Source organism: Pleurodeles waltl, chromosome 9 (genome assembly GCF_031143425.1).
Source record: "Pleurodeles waltl isolate 20211129_DDA chromosome 9, aPleWal1.hap1.20221129, whole genome shotgun sequence".
NCBI lineage: Eukaryota > Metazoa > Chordata > Amphibia > Caudata > Salamandridae > Pleurodeles > Pleurodeles waltl.
Window position 1 is genome coordinate 293,735,585 of NC_090448.1, and position 20,102 is coordinate 293,755,686.

At 47.0% G+C, this 20,102-nt stretch overlaps 1 protein-coding gene across 2 annotated transcripts in view; it reads right to left on the reverse strand.

Annotated features, from left to right (window-relative positions):
* CACNA2D2 (calcium voltage-gated channel auxiliary subunit alpha2delta 2) overlaps positions 1-20,102 on the reverse strand; it is a 1,401,889-nt gene that overhangs the window by 656,745 nt on the left and 725,042 nt on the right. The gene's annotated exons all lie outside the window — the stretch shown is intronic.

Below are 20,102 nucleotides of genomic sequence, written 5' to 3' on the forward strand. Positions count from 1 at the left end.
GTGCGCTTTTTAATCGATGCCCGAAGAGCAGGTAAAGTATCAGCTCAGCACATATCCAGTGCTCCCAGAGACCAAATTAATCAAAACATTGAGAAGAACAAAGTGTATTCTACCGTGAACCTGGGAAATAGATATTGAAACATCCGACTGGAGAAAATGGGCAGGGAGAAAATGGGCAGGGAGAAAACGACTTTTCTGTCCCAAAGAGTTGTTTTATTTTATCCTTTTTTTGCCAGGAGGAAAATGACGTTTCCACTCCTTATGAGTTATTTTACAGCTCTTTTTCTGTCGAGGGAGTAAATGACTGTTCCTCTCCCAAAGAGTCGTTTTACTGTCCTTTTTGGGGTAGCACAACAGTCATTGGCAAAGCAGAAAGATACGACATTAGCTGGTAGCCTTTTGGCTTTGTTGGTGCTTTTTTCTCGTGTTTTTTTTTTATTTTTTATAAAACATTAATGCGATAGGAGTTATCAGGCATTCAGTAGTCTAAAAAACATTTGCTAAAAACAAAAATATTTTATTGGCGTCGAAAATCACACATTGCTACACTAGTACCTTGAAGTAAAAGGATGTACTTTGTGTGCTAATGTGCTCCTTGTGAAAGAGCTGAATGCCGTCACTAACAGTGAAGTCAGCCAGTTGCATGCTGTAGAGGGAGGAAGAAAATGATAATTATAATTTTAGTAAAATCAAAAGGACATTACTAATATCAAAGTTACAAGCTTCTCGCCGCCTAATTTTCACACCCTTACCCCCAGACTTTTCTGGAGCAATTTGGTGATATTGTTGTCTACGGTGACACCAGGCAGGATCATACTTGTAACAAAACTCTTTTGTGATATACATTATATCATGCCATCATGACATATCAGGATCATTTTAACAACTCCCCATCGTGTGTTCACACTAAATTAACTCCAAGGCTTTCCAAATGTCATATTTACTGTCTAAAACAAAGGTGAATTGTCAATATTCTAAACAGGTAGCCAATCACCAAAGATACTGAACTCTATCAAATAAGGAGGTTGCTACCTTTTTAGGACTCTTCGGCTAACCAATTCATGCTTGATAGCCTGATCATATCTTCCACCTTTACAGTCTTGCTGGTATAGAAGAAGCACATGTTGGTCACATCAGAACCTGAATGCAAAAAACATTTCATGACAAAGGTTTGTTTATGTCGTTTGTCTGTTCTTATTCCTCCTCACCCTCCAAACTTTTTCTCTCCAACAGACCCTTCATATGCTGGTCTGTAAATATCTACTCCCAAACAGACCATTCAGATGCTGGTCTGTGAACATCTACTCTCAAACAGGCCTCTCAAATGCAGATCTCCAAACCATTCCTTCTGAAAACGTAAGAGGTCAGGAGAAGCCACGTTCGTACATTAGCAAGATGGGGGCAACTTGGAGAAAGATTCAATGAACAGAAAAAAATGTCTCACCATCTGATGGCTCCTAGAGGTTTTAATTTACAGTCATCTAATTTGACGAGTCTTGGTGATTAACTTTCTTGCTCACTGGGTACAGTAGCCCTGTGACTAGAACAAGAATCTACAAATCCTCTGCTTGGCCTTCTGCCACAACCTTTTTATGCAGGTGTAGGAAGGGGGTGAGTTTTCAGGCAAATACATTGTTCATGATGATGACCTTTCTGGCAGCAACCCTTACGTTCTGTGGGGCGGGGATAGCAAGGCTGGACCAGGGTTGGAATGTACTCACAGGTGACCAAGTGCATCCCTCAACAGGTGTCTGAAGGTGTCTTCAAGTAACTGGGCCCTCGTGTGCATAATTTATAAAGCAATTTCTCATCCTCTGACGATTCTACTCACTGGCCATTTTTCTTTGCAATGAGCTTTTTGGATAACAATTGCAACTTGAGACAAATTCTCTTTTCTGTAAACATGAATTTCATGTATGTGATAGATGCGACCAAAAATCCTTTCTCCTAAACGTTTCCTAGTCATTATTTAGATGTAGGGGACTGCACCTCAGCATATTCATGTTTATTCCATCCTTATGTTCATTGACATAATATGAAAATGTAGACTGCATAATCAGACATGTTGCATTTGTGTTATTTTCCCCTTTTTTCTCACCTGCCAAAGACGAGTATAACACCAATTCCACCTACTTTGCCTGGAGGATTAACCTGAAACTAGAACATAGGAAGAATACAAAAATACAGTGCATTGTTACGGGCATTGTCAATCCGGTGTTGAAACCCTGAAACACACTACAGATGCACTCCCACATCCCATGTGGCCACTGGTTCCACAGTGACATGTACACCAACCATCGATGACACCAGCCAGCTGTACAAACAGGAGTCATGAAAAAGATCATCTGAAATGTAGGGATAGGACTCATCTAAACAATGAACATTATAGTATTGTTTGTGACTGTCCCGAGGCTCATGTCAGTATAAAGGGGGAAGGGATTCTGCTGAAGGAACCCTTACTCTAGGAATGTAGTTGCCCTATGTTGTGTCCTTGTGCAAGGAAGCAAGTGATGCAGAGACTAGTAAGTGTAGTATTCTAATCTTTATAATGGGTTACATTGTTCCTGTGCTTCAGGGGCAGTCTGCCTCCCAACATGCTATATCAGTTCTGTACTATATTGCTGACTTCTCTGCACTTCACTTCCTCTTCAGTCCTGTAAACAGGAAGTAGTGTAGGTGGCTTATTGAAGGACTTTGGAAGAATCCGGCCTGCTGGGTCCTAGTGCCTGTAGTGTTGACAGCGGAAGCATTCAACACCAACAGGGGAAACCAGGGAGGGGGTCTGAAAGCCTGACCCCTCCGCAAGTGGTGCAAGATGGTTTGCACCATGACGGAGGTGGGGAGGGCATAAAAAGGAGAGCAAGGGCGGGAAGTTCAGTTTGGGGAAATGAGAGTGACAAGACCAATAAATGCAACCAATAAATGCAACCATAAACACACACCGAGTCTCCGTGTGTTTATTCTCAGTAGCGCGCTGGCTGCTCAGCGCGGCACTACATTGGCGACGAAGGAGTTAAGCACCCTGCGTGACACGGCGCCGCCGAGGTCCCACCCGCACCCAGAGCAAAAGACCGCCGCCGACTCTCACCGTGAGTGTACAGCCCGATAGACGAGGCCCGTCATCACCCAGACCTGGACACAGGCGTGTCTGCGCGCACTGCCGCTCCTCTGGCCCGACTCCCACCGCGACTGGGAGAGGCCGCGTCCTACCACCGGAGGCCGCACCCTGCAAGTGGAGGCCGCGACCTGCAACAGGCAGACCGCGCACCTGCGAGGGGAGACGCCCTGCTGCAGGCCGCGCATGCCCCTGAAAAAAGAACAACGGCACGTGTCAGGTAAGGAGCCCTGACACTCCCAAGTTGCCGTTCAGCCCGGACCGCTCCGCTGCGCAAATCTGCATACCAGGCCATCGCGCACGAGTCTAGTGTGCCCCCGCAACCAAAACTAAACCCCAGACGCCCGCTGCGCCACTCTGCACAACAAAAGGAAAATCCAACAAAAAAGAATAACAAAAAAAAAAGGAAGGAAAATAGATACATAGAAAGAGGCAGAAAAAAAAAAGGAAAAGAGAAAAGTAAGCAGATCTCTTTTTTTTTTTCTCTCAAAAAAAAAAAAAAAAAAAATAAATAAGAAAGGACACTATTTGCACGTATTATCTCCTCACAACAAACATACTAACAGACAGGAAGCCATGGCTGGCATACCGCCACTAGAACCATTCACAGTGACAGGTGCACCCCCACCCAAGCAGCAAGATGGAAAGTTTGGGTGGAGCACCTGGAAACGTACTTCGAGGCGTTAGATATACAAGCTGAAAGAAGGAGACCCCTCCTTCTGTACATCGGGGGAGCGGACAAACATTTAAGTCGGTCACGGAGGCCAGACCACGTACATATGACACTCTAAAAGGGACAATTACAGCACACTTTGAACCGTATGCAAACCCGGACTATGAAAGATTCCTCCTACGCCAAGCCCGGCAGGTAACCGACGAGTCCGTAGATGTTTTCTACACCAGATTACGAGAACTAGCAAGTACCTGCACTTTACCCGATGAGGAGGACGAGATCAGGGCGCAGTTCATTCAAGGATGTTCATCATCGAAACTTAGAGAATGCATCCTGCAACAACCGAATATGGCGATGAAAGACATACTCACGTTGGGGCGATGGCAAGAGCTAGCGCGGGCTCGGGCAGCGCACATGGAGCAAGCCCCCACAGCCCAACCAAAGGCCGAAACAGCCAATGCAATAACGAGGGAAGCTGTGCGACACAAAGAGTCATACAAAGGCAGACCCAAAGGCAGAGTGTGCAAATGGTGCGGAGGCCCAGCACCACACCCAACGACCTGCCCAGCATGGGGCAAAATATGCAGTGCTTGTGGGAAACTAAACCACTTCGCGAAGGTGTGCAGATCAACACCGAAACAACCAACCACAGCCCCCAGGAAAACAGTCAAAATGGTCGAAACCACTTGGGACCCAGACTCCGAGAGCGACATGGAAAATGAATCGCACGTGGTGCACATCATACACACCATCAAAGGCCGCCGGCTGCCCACATGTCAAGTCAAAATTCAAGGCACACAAGTACCAGCACTAGTGGACACGGGAGCATCAATAAATCTGATGGCCATGGATGTATATGACACCCTACCTAAGCCGCTACCACCGTTAAGACCCACCAACGTCCAGGTGTTTGCCTTCGGGAACAGCCGACCCCTGGAAATTGCAGGAACTTTCACCACGGAGATCACCCATGAGGACACCATAAAACCCACAAAGGTATACGTATCCAAGGATGGCACAGGATTCCTGTTAGGTTGCCAAACGGCCCAAGACTTAGAGCTGGTACATTTTGCTTTCAGCATACATGCACATGCGCTGCTCCATCTCACACAAGAATTCGAGACTCTATTTGAGGGCATTGGGTGCCTAAAAGGACCCCCATTATGGCTTCACATAGATGAATCCGTCACGCCGACAGCACTCAGACATCGCTGCGTCGCTTTTCACCTCCGCCCCAAGGTGGAACACGAACTCAACATGCTGGAGCAAGCAGGGATTATTGAAAGAGTCACAGGCCCCACACCATGGGTATCCCCGATTGTGGTCGCAAAAAAACCCAAACAACCCGACGCAGTCAGGATTTGCGTGGACATCCGCATGCCCAACCTAGCAATAAAACGAGAGCGCCACCTCACCCCAACAATCAACGACATCCTGAGTGAGTTGACGGGGTCCAGCTGGTTCTCCAAGATGGACCTTCGATCGGGGTACCACCAGATCATGCTGCACCCCGAATCATGACCCATTACCACTTTCTCCACTCACAATGGGCTGTGGCGCTACAAAAGACTTAACTTTGGCATATCCAGTGCTGCAGAGGTCTTCCAGCAAGTCATCAAGGAAGTCCTGCAGGGCCTCCCAGGAGTGTTGAACGTCAGCGACGACATCCTAGTGCACGCACCAACCATTGAAATGCATATGAAACGACTGAGGGCTGTTTTCGCCAGGCTACAAACAAAAGGCCTGACGCTCCACAAAGACAAATGCGACTTCCTCAAGGAGGAAATCTGTTTCTTTGGATACCGTTTCTCGAAACAAGAGGTCGGACCGGACCCACAGAAAGTAAAGAACATCCAGGACGCCCCAGCACCAACAACAGTCACAGGAATAAGAAGTTTCCTGGGAATGGTAACATACTGTGGGCGGTTTATGAAAAACCTGGCTGACATCACGGGGCCCCTAAGGAAGCTTACGCAATCCAATCAACCATGGATGTGGGGTGAAGAGCAAGAAGCCGCCTTCCGGGCCACCAAAGAGGCACTCTCAGCAGACACCACGCTAGCATTTTTCGACCCCAAGCGACAATCACAGCTGGTAGTAGATGCAAGCCCCACCGGGCTAGGAGCAGTGCTAGCGCAAAAACAAGACTGCGGCGAATGGGCCCCCATCGCTTTTGCTAGCCGTACACTGACACCCACGGAGCAAAGGTACTCACAAATCGAACGAGAAGCCATCGCCATCCACTGGGGTTGCCGCCATTTCCACCTGTACCTTTATGGCAACCCCTTTTTGGTAGTGACAGACCACAAACTGCTACTGCCTTTATTCAAAGGATCATCCTCCAGGCCACCTCCCAGGATCGAGAAGTGGATCCTGCAGCTGCAAGAATACTACTTCACGCTCACGTACCAGCCTGGCACAAAGAACCCAGCAGATTTCCTATCTAGACACGCACGCCCAGCCACGTCAAAGGAAATCGAGGAAGCCAAAGATACGGAAGAGTACATGAGATTGGTGGTAGAGCAAGCACGACCATTACCTATACCACTCAGCGAAGTGGTGACAGCGACCAAAATGGATGAGTGTTTACAACTAGCCATAGCGGCAACCCGCACAGGAGAATGAAGACCTCTCCAAAGACCAGACTCGTTCCGCACACAACAGGCCCAGGCTTGCCTGCATGCGTTGTTCAATGTGCGCCAAGAGCTGTTGGTAAGCGAGGAAGGCTGTCTACTCAGGGGGCTCCGTTTCGTAATGCCGGCGAGCCTCACTAACGGAGTGGTATCCCTGGCCCACGGAGCACACCAAGGGATTGTCAAATCCAAAGCACGCATCAGGAACAAAGTCTGGTTCCCAGGCCTCGACAAATTAGTGGAGGACACCATCAAAAAGTGCATAGTCTGCCAAGCCAGTGGCAGCCCCGACCCACCCGCGCCCATCATAACAGAGCAGGGCCCTACGACACCGTGGCAAAGAGTAAGCGCAGACTTTGGACACCTACCTGATGGCTCACACATGGTCATTGTGGTGGATGACTACTCGCGGTATCCAGAAGTGGAGATAGTGCAGTCAACCTCAGCGCAAACAATCATCCCCAAGTTCGAGAAGCTAATGGCCACTCACGGGTTCTTCAGAGAAATCCGCACAGACAATGGACCGCCATTTAACGGCCATGAATGGGAGGAGTTCCTAGCGTCCACGAACACAAAGCACAGACGCATCACTCCACGGTGGCCACTAGCAAATGGCGAGGTGGAGAGGTTTGTGAGGACCCTCAACAAAGTCATTCGCATAGCGGTGGCAGAAGCAAGAGACATAGAGAGAGCAATCTATGTGTTCCTAAGGGAATACAGAGTAACACCACACGCCACCACAGGGGTCACTCCCAGTCAACTCTGTTTCGGCAGAACAGTAGTGGACGCTATCCCGCACCACCCGTCCTGGGAAATGAGTACCCCACCGCCCAACAAGTCAACAACCAGGAGGAACGCTACAAACACATACGCCTCCCAGAAAAGAAGAACTAGGCAGGCAAGGATGCAAATAGGAGATACGGTGCTGGTAAAAGACCGCCATCCAGGTAGCAAGTTCCGACTACCTTTCGAAGTAAAACCATGGACAGTGACCGCTGTAAAAGGCACGATGGTGACGGCCCAGAGGGGGCAAGAAAAGATAACCCGAAACGTGATGTTTTTCAAGCAACTGACCCTGCCGAAACCCAGCGGAGAGGGCAGGAGCTACACAGAGGCAAGAGCTGAGTCGGATACAGAACCCAACGACTGGGACACCGCACCAGAGGAACCGAGGCACAGCCAGGAGCAGCTAGGAGGTCGTCCATCACCGGAACGAGGACAAGCCCGAGCGACAGGAGTGGAGACGCCCGACCCGAACGAAGAAGGGGCGCAAGCATCTGGGCGATCTGGTGCAGGGAGGTATCTGCTAAGGCACAATCCAGGCCCATCACGGCGATACGCCGATTTTGCATGTGACTGATCAAACCAGCATACTGTTCAGAAGTAAGCCTCCAGTATGTAAGTGTTCATGGGCGATGAGCCATTCAGAAAGTAAAGTTTTAGTTACAAGTTTAATTATCTGCACTCTCCCCCGTTGGGGAGGGATGTAGTGTTGACAGCGGAAGCAGTCAACACCAACAGGGGAAACCAGGGAGGGGGTCTGAAAGCCTGACCCCTCCGCAAGTGGTGCAAGATGGTTTGCACCATGACGGAGGTGGGGAGGGCATAAAAAGGAGAGCAAGGGCGGGAAGTTCAGTTTGGGGAAATGAGAGTGACAAGACCAATAAATGCAACCATAAACACACACCGAGTCTCAGTGTGTTTATTCTCAGTAGCGCGCTGGCCACTCAGCGCGGCACTACAGTGCCCTTATTACAACTTCCCCACCATTTATCGAGAGGAGACATAAGATTACGTCATTCAGTGCAGGGAAGGTCTTCCGGTGCAGAACAAAAACAAGGAATGGGTCCAGAAGAGACCCTCACCCAAATACTAGTAATATAGCACACTGTGCTTACAGAGTATCCTGAAAACGACAGGTGGCAGTTTCAAAACCTGGCTAATCCAGGTATTTATGTGTGGGAATAGTATAAATATACTTGCAATGGCTGCTTTTGCCTCAATATTAGGGAATGTCTATGACAGAAATTTATGGTTGAGTGGGTAAGTGAGGGGTATGCAGAAGGGACAGTACGTGAAAGGCACACACAGTAGTAGATTGCGCTTTGAGCTCTGCATGAAGGAATTCTGCTCTGTTGGTCCCTATTTGTGCAGTTTGATTGGGGGAGCGCACTTCCGGCTGCTGCTCCCAGTCAGGCCACGCAGCGCGTCACGTCACGTCTGCCGCTGCTGCACGGAGACTGCCTGCCCTCAGAGCATAATGAAAGCTGACATTATATCAAACACAATAAAGGCCTCGTTTGATGAAGATGATTCCTCAACACACAAAGCTGTTAAAGCAAAGAGGGAAAATATATATATATATATATCTATCAATTGTACACCACTCAGCGGCTCCCTGAGAATGTGATGGGTTATCTAAAAGGAGGTTATAAACACAGTTCCAATCCTCTCTCCATGCTGTAATGAAAGCTGGCGCTGAAATGGCCTGATGCCTACAAATGAGCACATTTGATTTCATTTCCAAACTTTTCAGGCAAGCCTTCCACAAAGGTTAAGTACAAGGTTAAAGACGCAATCTTTCTGCGCCCTTCCAATAAGTGGCCTCCTTAATTAATGAAGGATTACAAATAAACAACCAGAAGGGAAATGGAGGGGGCTGCCTGGAGATGGGTCCAGTCTATTGAGAGGACATTGTTACATTGCGGATGCTGTACAGCGCACTGGTGTGGGCTTTTAGAGCCTTGGGTTGTCAAAACTGTGATTGTGTTGGACTGTTTGGAGAGCTGGAGGCTGCACATTTCTGGACATGGTGGGCATATACTGACGCAAGCCTTTGATCAGCTTGGGAGTCAGCCCAATGGGGTTGAATGATGCGCTGCACATACTGGGGGCCATGCAGTTCATGCTCTCCTAAGTGGCAGAGAGTTGTGGTTCGGTGGCCCCTATAGCTCAGCAGGACCTCCCTTTCTGAGAGCAAATTTATAAGATACAGAGTCATGTGATGTTCTAATGCACGTGGTGGTGAGAGCGGGTGGGATGACAAATAGAAGGCATAGATTTATAGACATAATACCCCTTTCCAAGTGTTTGGAAAATTACTGAGAGTCCTAAAGGGGATTAATCTGCTTTTGCTTTAGGAACAGAAATTGACAGGACAAAGTCTTTCTGTCTTAGAGATGAACATACCGGAACTGGCGACCTCTTGTTGCAGCACGTTAGGCATTTCTTGTTGGTTCACCCCAAACTATGGTCCTAAAGATTAGAAGGTTTTTGTACAAAATAGCAATGCTAGCAGACTATGTGGGGAAATGTAGTATTCTGTGAAAAAAACACCCACAAGGAAAACACACGGTTATTTGTGCACATTTTGGGCCACATCCAAATGATAGCATTGAACAACTTTCACCAATACTTATTATAAAGTGTTTTTTAGGTTGAGCGCACAAGCGTTTTGACCTGTTGTAAGTATTGTGGTCTTTTAACCATGCCCACCTCACACCCATCACATTCACTCATTCATGGGCTTGTCTTTCAAAAATCCCTTGATGTCATTAGTAATCGCTCAACATTCGCCCCGCCTTGGGGTGATTTTGTACCGCCTTGCAGACTGACCCTGCTACACAGATAATTGCATGATTGCCAATATACTTCAGTGTGGGTGATGTTTTTTTTTAATCTCTCCCCTTCGTGCTCCATGGCAGCCATGGCCCTCACAGTGCGAACAGTTCAAACTCAATTGGTAGTATTGAATCGCTGGTCCCATTGTTCACACTGTTACCTAACCACAATCATTTCTTCTGGCTCTCCTCTTCACGCTCCATAGCTTTCACAAAAACACTTATAATTGATAAATGCTTTACTAAAAAACACAGAAATCTGCAATAGGGCTCTCCGGGCACAGCAGGAGAGCTGATAGTACAATATTCACTACACTCGGGGAAACTTACCCCGCAATGCTTTGCAAGCATTCTTTTACAAAACATTTTTGCCCATAACTCAGCCTGTGGTGGTTCTAGGACAACAGGGCCACTACAAAAATGTTCAGCATGGCACACTTTCTGTCTAGGTCATCTCTGGGTCCCCACACTAGGATGGTGGGACCCCAAAATAATAACCCCTCCCACCATTCAGTCCCTTTTTAAGTTCTCTAATCGCTGGAACTTTTGTTTTACAGCTTGGAGTAGGTTGTATTCTAAGGGCCTTAGTATTGCAATAGGCCTGCTAGGCCTGAAATTTATAAGGGACTTTGCTCTCTAGGGCCTAAATATATGGTTGTACTACATTACTTTGTACTATTGCATTTTCATGTGGTTATTCCCTCTACGGTTTAATTATTTGATTACATGAGCATGGTTCTTACAAATTATATTTTTATTGTGATGTCCTATAGGGGCTGTTCTGAGCAACACAGTCAAGATACTACAATATGTCCCATAATGCTTTACAGGGCATTTTTTTACAACACATTTCTGCTCATACCTCAGCTTGTGGTGGTCCTAGGACAATGCGACCACCTTCAAAAGCTTCACCGCAACCTGCTCTTCCTGTCTAGATCATCTCTGGTTCCCCAAGCTAGGTTAGTAGGTACCCCAAAATAATAACCCCTCCCTCCATTCAGTGTCTTTCTAACCTCTCTCATGGCTGGAACTTCTGTTTTACAGCTGAGAGTAGTTTTTGACTATAGGTCATATCACCTGGTTTAACATGTCTTATCGATAATGTTAATTTGAATTTGAATAGTAATACAATAGCCAGTTCTTTCTCTCACCAGATGAAGCTTCACATCACTGTATAAGCAAAACTTGACTACTTCCCTTAGTAGCTTGGCTGGACCAGCAGATCTACCAACCTTGGAGAGTAGATGCTTTGGAGGTTTAGCCACTGACTCTACTTTCACCAGCAGATGTGGGCAGTCACATAGTAAAAGACAGCTATAATTGAGGTATAATGGGCCTCTGATGCCACTGGGCCCTGATGCTTCTGCACCTGCTGCAATTTTGGTAGGTACTGCCCTGCTACTGCTTGGGATTTGCATTGTATTGTACTTGGCATTTGTATAGACCGTTGCTATCTATGGTGAGGTCTGAAAGCGCTTTCTCACATGGGTGATTGATTACGACATCTGTAGCGCAGAAGTGGTAGAAAGGTGTTGGTAGTAGTCAGATGCATTAGTGTTGAGTTTTGGTGTCATGTGTGAGATCCAGGGAGTGTGTTCCAGACTTGGCACAGTGACATGTCCGCGCAGGTAATGCTTGTGTTACAAGCAAAGAAATGAGAAGACAGGCTTGCAAGTCCAGAATATGGGAAAGGCCAAGCGTTTCTAGTGACACCCCTCCTGCACTCAGCTGCCTGAGCCACTTGAGGTGCAGCTCAGCAGCCTCTGCACCAAAGCCCTAAGTTCTGCCTGTTCGTTCAGTTCCTGAACCTGTAATAGGTTGTTACCTCACCATATGACCTTTTCTGTCACTAGCTTGGCTGGTCGCAGGAGAATGCAGTGTTTACCCTTTTCCCGCGCTGCCTTGAAACGGTGGCGCAGCAAAAAATATGACAGCCTCGACAGCCTTAAGGACAGCTAAATAATCGGCATCACAGAAGAGGCTGTAGAGTCCTTCCTCTGCCCCCTCTCTGCTCTCAAGGGGATGTTGCTGGAGAAAGACGAGCACTTGTTTTAAGTGAGCAAGCTCTCAGCTTGGGCAGGGCGAGGGGCGTGTTTGTGGGCACTGAAGTAAACTTGCAGATCGCAAAAGTTGGTACCACTCGGTAAATGCTATGTCCAGTGGAATTAAGTTCATATGCACATTGCAAAAGCCTCTTTCTTGTTAGACACGTACAGAAAGGAGGTAGCAGTCAGCACAATGTGCTTACTTGGGACCCTGGTAGCAATGCAAAAAAACCTAGGCTTGCTTGGGACGCAGGTCTCAAACAGGACATTTTGAACATGAGGGATTGCGTTACCAATGCACAGAATGTCTGCTTGCTTGGGGTCCTGACAGCAATACACAGAACATCTGCCTGCTTCAGACCTGGTGGCTTAGGACCATTGTAACAATACATAGAACATTACCTTGCTTAAGCTGCAATACTCATAAAATCTCCTTGCTTGGGACCCCGGCTGCAGTACATAGAACGTCTGCTTGCTTGGGACCCTGAAAGCAATGCTCCTTTGTCCAAGTGCCATTATGTTACCAGTGCACATAATCTCTTGATTGCTTGGGATCCTGATAGCTTAGGATACGGGCTCAAATGCAAAGAAACCCTGCTTGCTTGGAACCTAGATCGCAATGCAGAACAGGTGCACATGTTGGATTGTGTTACCAATGCACAGAATCTCTGCACTTGGGACCTTGATAGGAATGCACAGAACCTCTGCTCGCTCAGAATCCTGGTAGCAATGCACAGCATGGCTCCTCTGCAGGCTTGGGAGGGACATTGGTAGCAAAGCATAGAACCTGAGTTTGCTTAGGACTGTGGTTCTAGTGTACAAACAATGTGCCTCCTTGGACCCTGGTAGCAGTGCATATAATATCAGCTTCTTTGGGACCTAGGTAGCAGTGGCGGCCCGTCCTTTAGGGCGGAGGGGCCACGCCCCCCCACCTTTTGCTCCTCATGAAGAGTGTCTGTCAGGCTGAAAAAAGGTCAGCCTGTCAGACACTCTCCATGTTCAGCTCAGGCAGCCAGGAGCAGACATGCGCGATGTGCGCACACTCCTGGCTGCCTGAGCTGAACTTTGCTGGGCTGAGGAGGTCACAGCTCCTATGGGCGTGACCTCCTCGGCCCAGCAAAGGTGCCTTGAGGCCCTCCCCTGGGTGATGAGGAAAGCGTCACCAGTTGACACTCTCCCTGGGCGCTTCAGTTTAAGCCCTGAAGTGCCCAGGGCGAGTGTCAATCAGTGACACTTCGTCACAGAGCGGGGTGGGGTCAGCAGTCTCACTGAACCCATCCCACTCTGTGACGAGGCTGGGACTGCTGCCTTCCCCCATTGGCTGACCTCAGGTCAGCCAATGAGGGAAGGCAGCAGTCCCAACCCTCCTGGGTCCTGGAGGCTGAAGGTAAGTGTGTGTGAGTGTGTGTGATGCTTTAAATTGAATGTTTGGTGCGCGCGTGCATGTTTGAGTGTTTTGAGTGTTGTTAATGGATGTGCGTGCGTGTGTGTGTGAAAGAATGAGTGTGTGCGATCTTTTAAAATGAATGTTTGGTGCGTGCGTGCATGTTTGAATGGTATGAGTGTTGTTAATGGATGTGCGTGCGTGCGTATCTGTGTGAAAGAATGAGCGTGTGTGTGTGTGTCCCGCCCGCCCCCCTCCATCCTAAAGCTGCTGGCCGCCACTGCTAGGTACTATTGTTTAGAACCTCTGCTCTAATGAGATCCTGGTACCAGTGAACCAGGTCTCTGCTTGTATGGGATCATGAAAGCAATGCACCAAAATGGCAGCAATACAAAAAACCCTCTGCTTGCTTGCGACCATGGGGCAATGGACGTAACCTCATATCACTAGGACTATGGTAGCAATGCACTGAATATCTCCTTGCTTTGACAATAGCTAGAAAGCACACAACCTATGCTTGATTGTGACTTTCGTAACAATGCCCACTCTGCTTGGGACCCGGGAGACAATGCACAGAACTCCTTCTCGTTTGGGACCTTGCTAGCAATGCAAGAGCCTTTGCTGGCTTGAGAACATTATATCAAAGATTACAGTCCCTGCAGCTTGTGGTCCTTGTAGCAAAATATAGGACCTCTGCTTGCTTGGTTCCCTGCTAGCAACACACAGTGCTGCCAAAAGTGGAAACGCCTGGCCTGCCCAATGACGGTGTGTAAAGGGCGCGGCAAGTGGTCAGGAAGGATTATGCAGTGGAGAGAGGAGAATTTGTCCTGTTTAGTTGTAGCGCTCCCTTCCAACAGATTGTCTATGCTGACGACCCCCATATTGAATTAGTGGGGTGCTTCCAGGTAAGAAAATGACCAAAGTCAGGGGCTACTTTTAAATCAAACACAGTGAAATCGGGTATGGGCTAGTTCCAAAATATAATGACTTCACGGGCTAGCTCAAACAATTCAAAGGCTAATGAGATCTGATGCAGCACTCTTATATACGTTTTACAAGACTGGTCGTCAGATTACCTCTTTAACACCAAATGTGCCGGAATTTTGACTCATTAGGCAAAGGTGAAAATGCATAAATGTGGAGTTAGCTATAGAAAATCTATACTTACAGTCAATATTTTATTTTTGATATTCAGGCCTCGATATTTTGTTTCATAAATATTGTTGTTTCCATATTCAGGGGGCACACTTGGCGGTTATGCTGTGATTGTTAAGCTGGCGTACCCAATGATAATTAATAAAGCATTGTTTAAATCATTAAAGAAACACAATTAAAAAAACTACTGGAGGAAAAGCAAGCACATTTCTTAAGGTATCTCGAAACCGAAGATTGAATTCAAGGTTTTCCATTGTAATGAATGGCATGGTTTATTTTTCAAGTTTCACTCAAGAAACTGAGAACAAAAAATAAAAAGCCTATTTCCCATGATCCAGATTAAGCAAAATACAGCGTATTTCAAGGAATGTAACAACTGCCGGAGGAAGTGTCAGAATTTATAGGAAAATGCTTGTCATTTACTTTCCACAAGACTCTGACCTGGAACAAATGCTAGGGCCAATTGCCTCCTGGAGCGCCCCAGGGAGAGGACTCACTGACCTATCCAGTGATTGTAAGCGAACCTTCTGCCTCAGACGCAGGCAGAGTGAGAGCAGCAGCCCACCCTCATCCCAGTGCATTCAATGCTGTACTTTTGTTCCTGGGATTTCATGCAACATGTAGAAGGCAGGAGATAAATGAAAACCAAAACCAGATACAATCTGTCTCTTACTCAAACCTGGAAAAATACATGTTGCTGTGCTTACATGGGTGAGCTGGGAGACGTGGGGAGCAATTAGATAGCACGAGGCTAAGAAGTGAGGGGTAAGCAGCACAAAACAAAGGTCCCCCTACCCACCCCATGGAGTGCTCTAAGAAAATGCAAAAAAGTAATGTCCTGACTATGGACTGTGGAAGGTCACAAGTCATCCAATAAAAAGGGTGGTGAAGAGGCTGTGGTCCAAGGGAAACAAGAAAAGCAAGAACAGCCATCAAACAAGTGGAAAGCAGATGAGAGTAACCAGAAATAGAACCAGTCCTGGGCAATGGTGTGGACCACAGTCCACTGTAAGTATAGGTATTGGCCACAATAGGTCTTCGGCATAGACAGCTAAATGCTATCCGTGGTCGAGACCTAAAACAGGAGAGGGAGTGAAAAAGCGTCACAGGGAAAAAGGGGGTGATGAATAGGGAGAGAGGACGTAGAGACCGAGTTAGCAGGGATGCGTTAAGCTCGCTGATAGACGGCCCAGGGCGTCAGACATCGACTCTACGAACAGACGGACAAGCAGTCATCAAGGAGGCTGGGAGTGAAGCACCCCGCAGCAGAGTAAAATTGAATTGGGGTAGAGGAGCGAGGGGGGAAGGGGCTGTGAGAAAAACAACAGTAATAAACATTTTATGAAGCAGAAAATGGCATATAAAGAAGTGAAGGTTTATAGGCTATTAATCTGTCTGCCAAGCGCACATTAGCCCAGAACGGTCCCCCCTGCAGCCAGTTAGCGCGCTCTTAAAGTGAAGGTAGTCTAAAGCACCGTCTGTGACCGTCTGACGTTCGACTTACACACGGTTTAAAGCTACGAGCTGGCCTTAAGTGCACACATCAGACCCGGGGACTATGCCTAGTGACTTTTTACCCAAATATGCCATGAGGCAGTTTTTGCTGCGGGTAGAGTATTTCTGTGACCCCTAGTTGGTGGCACAATTGGCAAGTTTGCATGTTCTAGAGATGGCCTGTTTCAGACTTTCACTCTTAGGTTGGGCATCTTCTCAGCCTCTCCTAAACTACACCTGTAATTATGCACACCTTCCCCCTTCTTCGTAAGTAGTACGCATGTGGGTGCGTAATGCAGGCTTCCGCATCCTCTGCGGGGCAGTGGGGCCCTAAACTTTGAGCCCTCCATTCACTCTAGGACCTATGAATAATCATAATATATGGGAGTCTAAGGGTCCCCTCACCACATTTTGTGGGGTGGGGGGGGGTTCATCATTTTCTGTAGGTTACTGATGTGGGAGTTATGAAACAGCCTAAGCGGCCCATGAAATGATGTGCGTAAAGAAATCGGTAGTGAGAAAGGGTTTTGTGCCAATCACCCATAGGAGAAATATGGGAAGAAAAATGTCACCTAGCACTGTCCTGCTTTACCCTTGTCCTGCTCTTTTTAGTCAACTGGCCTGATAGGGCAAAGGACCTCCATTATCGTAGTGCCTACCCATGCCTTTACGCCAGGCTGATAGACATGCATCTGCCTGCTTACAAGTTTATGCAGCGGCGGCACCTCCGTTATGGCAGACAATCATCGTTCCCCGCCAGCAGAAGCAGCAGCAAAACCTTTACAAGAAAACAATAATAAACAATGTTTATTATTGTTTTCTTGTAACTGGGCAGGGCCACGGGCTGTGAGGAGCACGGAGGGAGAATGCGCAGCACTCCCACTCAGTGCGCATATACATTTGGTCAGCTGTCTAGGGCCAGCAAAACACACATGCGCACTGTGCACTCTCCAGCCCCGCACTGTGTTGCCGGGCTGGAGAGAGAAGGCACAGGCTCCCAGTATGCCTGGGAGCACAGCGGCTGGATGCTCCCAGCCAATCCTAACGCTGCTTTGAGCACTGGCCGCAGGGCAGGCTGGAAGCCTGTGCCTCCTGTGACCAGTGCTAAGGAGCGACGGCTTGGAGGCAAGCAGGTAAGTTATTATTTTAATTTTTTGTAATTTAATGTTTATTTTGAACACCCCGTCCCCTAGCGCCACCCTGCCCCTTCAGTGCGCAGTGAGCAGAGACTGAGTTTACGTAAATGGTACAAAACATAACTTTGCAATTGATTTTCCACTTAAACAGTGTTAACTCAGAGGTGAAACCAGAGCTGAAATGTGAGGTGGCAGAGAAGATGGAAGGGGTTGCATAGTTTGTGATGGCAGAAAAGTGGTACGAGGCAGAGATGGCGTGAAAAAGCGAACTCTCCTCACTGTGATGCCAAATAAAAACAAAAACAATTCAATAACAATCAACTGGTGACAAAAAGGCACTGATTTTCCCTGCTGCTCAGAAACAGAAGGAGGTACATGAACCCAGCGCGAAGCGAAACACAAGGCCACAGGCATTACGCCAAAATATCACAGTGCAGTAGCCTATGTCACAGATCAGTGGAGTGAGAGAATTAGATTAAATTGCATACACTGAAAATATGGGCAATACTTGTTGGACATAATGAATATATTTTCGTAATATAGTATATGGTTATGGTATTCTGATTTCTATTACTAAATCGTAATAATTATAGAGCTCACATTTCCATGTGCATTGTATATACATATGTGAAGTAAATTTTTCTGTCTGATATACTTCAAAGCAGTGACTTGTTATATTATTTTAGAAATTTGCATAGTGCTGTATTGACATTGGTATGGTTTCACAGTGTAATCATTTTTGGGTACTTCACACGCTGGTCTTGATGATTCTGTCACAATTCGATATCTGTTTTCTTTTTGAGTTGGACCTTCAGTTGTGTGGGTGCAATTGACATTGTATTTTGCTTACTGAAAAGTACAGTTCTCTCTCCCTCTCTCGAAGACCTTGATTACAAGTTGCATGGTATTGGTGTGATGCAAAAACAGAAAGCTGAAATTATGGTACTGTGTGGTAACACCATGCCAGTGCAGTGTAATCATGAATTAAAACCCAATACAATGGGGTAATACTGTGTCAGACTGAGTTTATTATTGGTTGTAAAACCACACAGATGTCTCAATTCACTCTATCCCACTTCACTCTATCCCACTCTACTGATTGTCACTCCATTCCATGCCACTCTACTCTACCACATTTCACTTTATGCCACTCCACTCTATGCCACTCATCAGCACTCCAAGCCACTTTAACCCACTCCACGCCATTCTACTCTAATCCACTCTATGCCGCTCTACATCACTGTATGCCACTTAATGCCACTCTACACCAATCTACTGTATGTCATTGCATAGTACGCCACTGCACCCTATGCCACTCTATTCAACTCTGCATCACTCTACTTTATGCCACTGTACTCTGCTCTGCACCACTTTACTCTACCTCACTTGACTCTAAGCCACTCTATTGTACACCACTCTTGTGTAAGCCACTCTCCTCTACCCCATTTCACTCTACCCCACTATGCTACTCTATTCTACAAAACTCTACTCTATGCCACTTCACTATAAGGCACTCTACTTTGCACTACTCTACTCTATACTGCTGCACTCTATGCCACTGCACTCTACAATGCATTATTCTACTCTATGCCACTGCACTCTATGCCACTGTATTCTACTCTACCCCAATTGACTCTATGCCACTCTGCTCTTCTCCACTGTACCCTACTTCACTCTACTCTATTGCACTCTACTCTATGCCACTCTACTTTACCTCCCTTCACTCTACTCAACCTTATTGTACCCCATCTCACTCCTCGCCACTCTACTGTACGCCAATCTACACTACTCTACTGTACCCTACTTCACTCTACACCACTCTACTCTATGCCACTCTACCCCACTTAATTTTACTCCACTTTGCTCTATGCCACTCTACTCCACTTCAATTTACACCACTCTACTCCATGCCACTCTATACTACTCTATGCCACTCAAAACCACTCTACTCTACTTTACACTACTGCACTCTACACCACTGCACTCTACGCCACTCTACTCTATGCCACTCTACTCTCTGTCACTCTAATCTACCCCACTTTATTCTCCCCAATATACTCTACCCCATTCTACCCATCTTCACTCTACCCCACGTCACTGGATGCCACTCTACTCTGTGTCACTCTACTTTACGCCACTTCACTGCGTCACTCCACTCTATGCCACTCTACTGTATGCTACTCTACACAACTCCAAACCACTATACTCCACTTCACTCTATGTCACTCTACTCTGTGACACTCCAAGCCGCTCTATGCTACTCCACTGTACTCTACTCCCTCCTATGCCACTCCACACCACTCTATGCCATTGCCGTGTGTGCCACTGCACTGTATGCCACTCAGCTCTCCGCTGTACTGTACAACCCTGCATGCTAAGCCACAGTACTCTGTACTACTGCACTCTGCACATTCTATCCTGTCACTACACTTTACTCTACATAATTGCACTCTATGCCACTCTATTGTACTTTGCACCACTCTACTCTAGACCACTGTACTCTACAACAGTTCCTTGTATGCCACTGAACTCTATGCCACTGCACTCTATGGCATTCTACTCTATTGTGCACCACTCTATTCCACTGCTCTCTATCCCAATGCACTATATACCACTCTACACCACTCTACTCTATGCCCCTGCACTGTACTCTGCACCAATCTATTCAACACCACTGCACTCTATGCCACTGTATCATATGCTACCCTACTATACACCACTCTACTCCACCCCACTGTATGACAATTTACTTCATTCTACTGTACTCCACACCACCCTATGCCATGCTACTACATTCTACTCTGTGATAAATTGTCAAGTATCGTAGTACTATTCAAATGTAACATA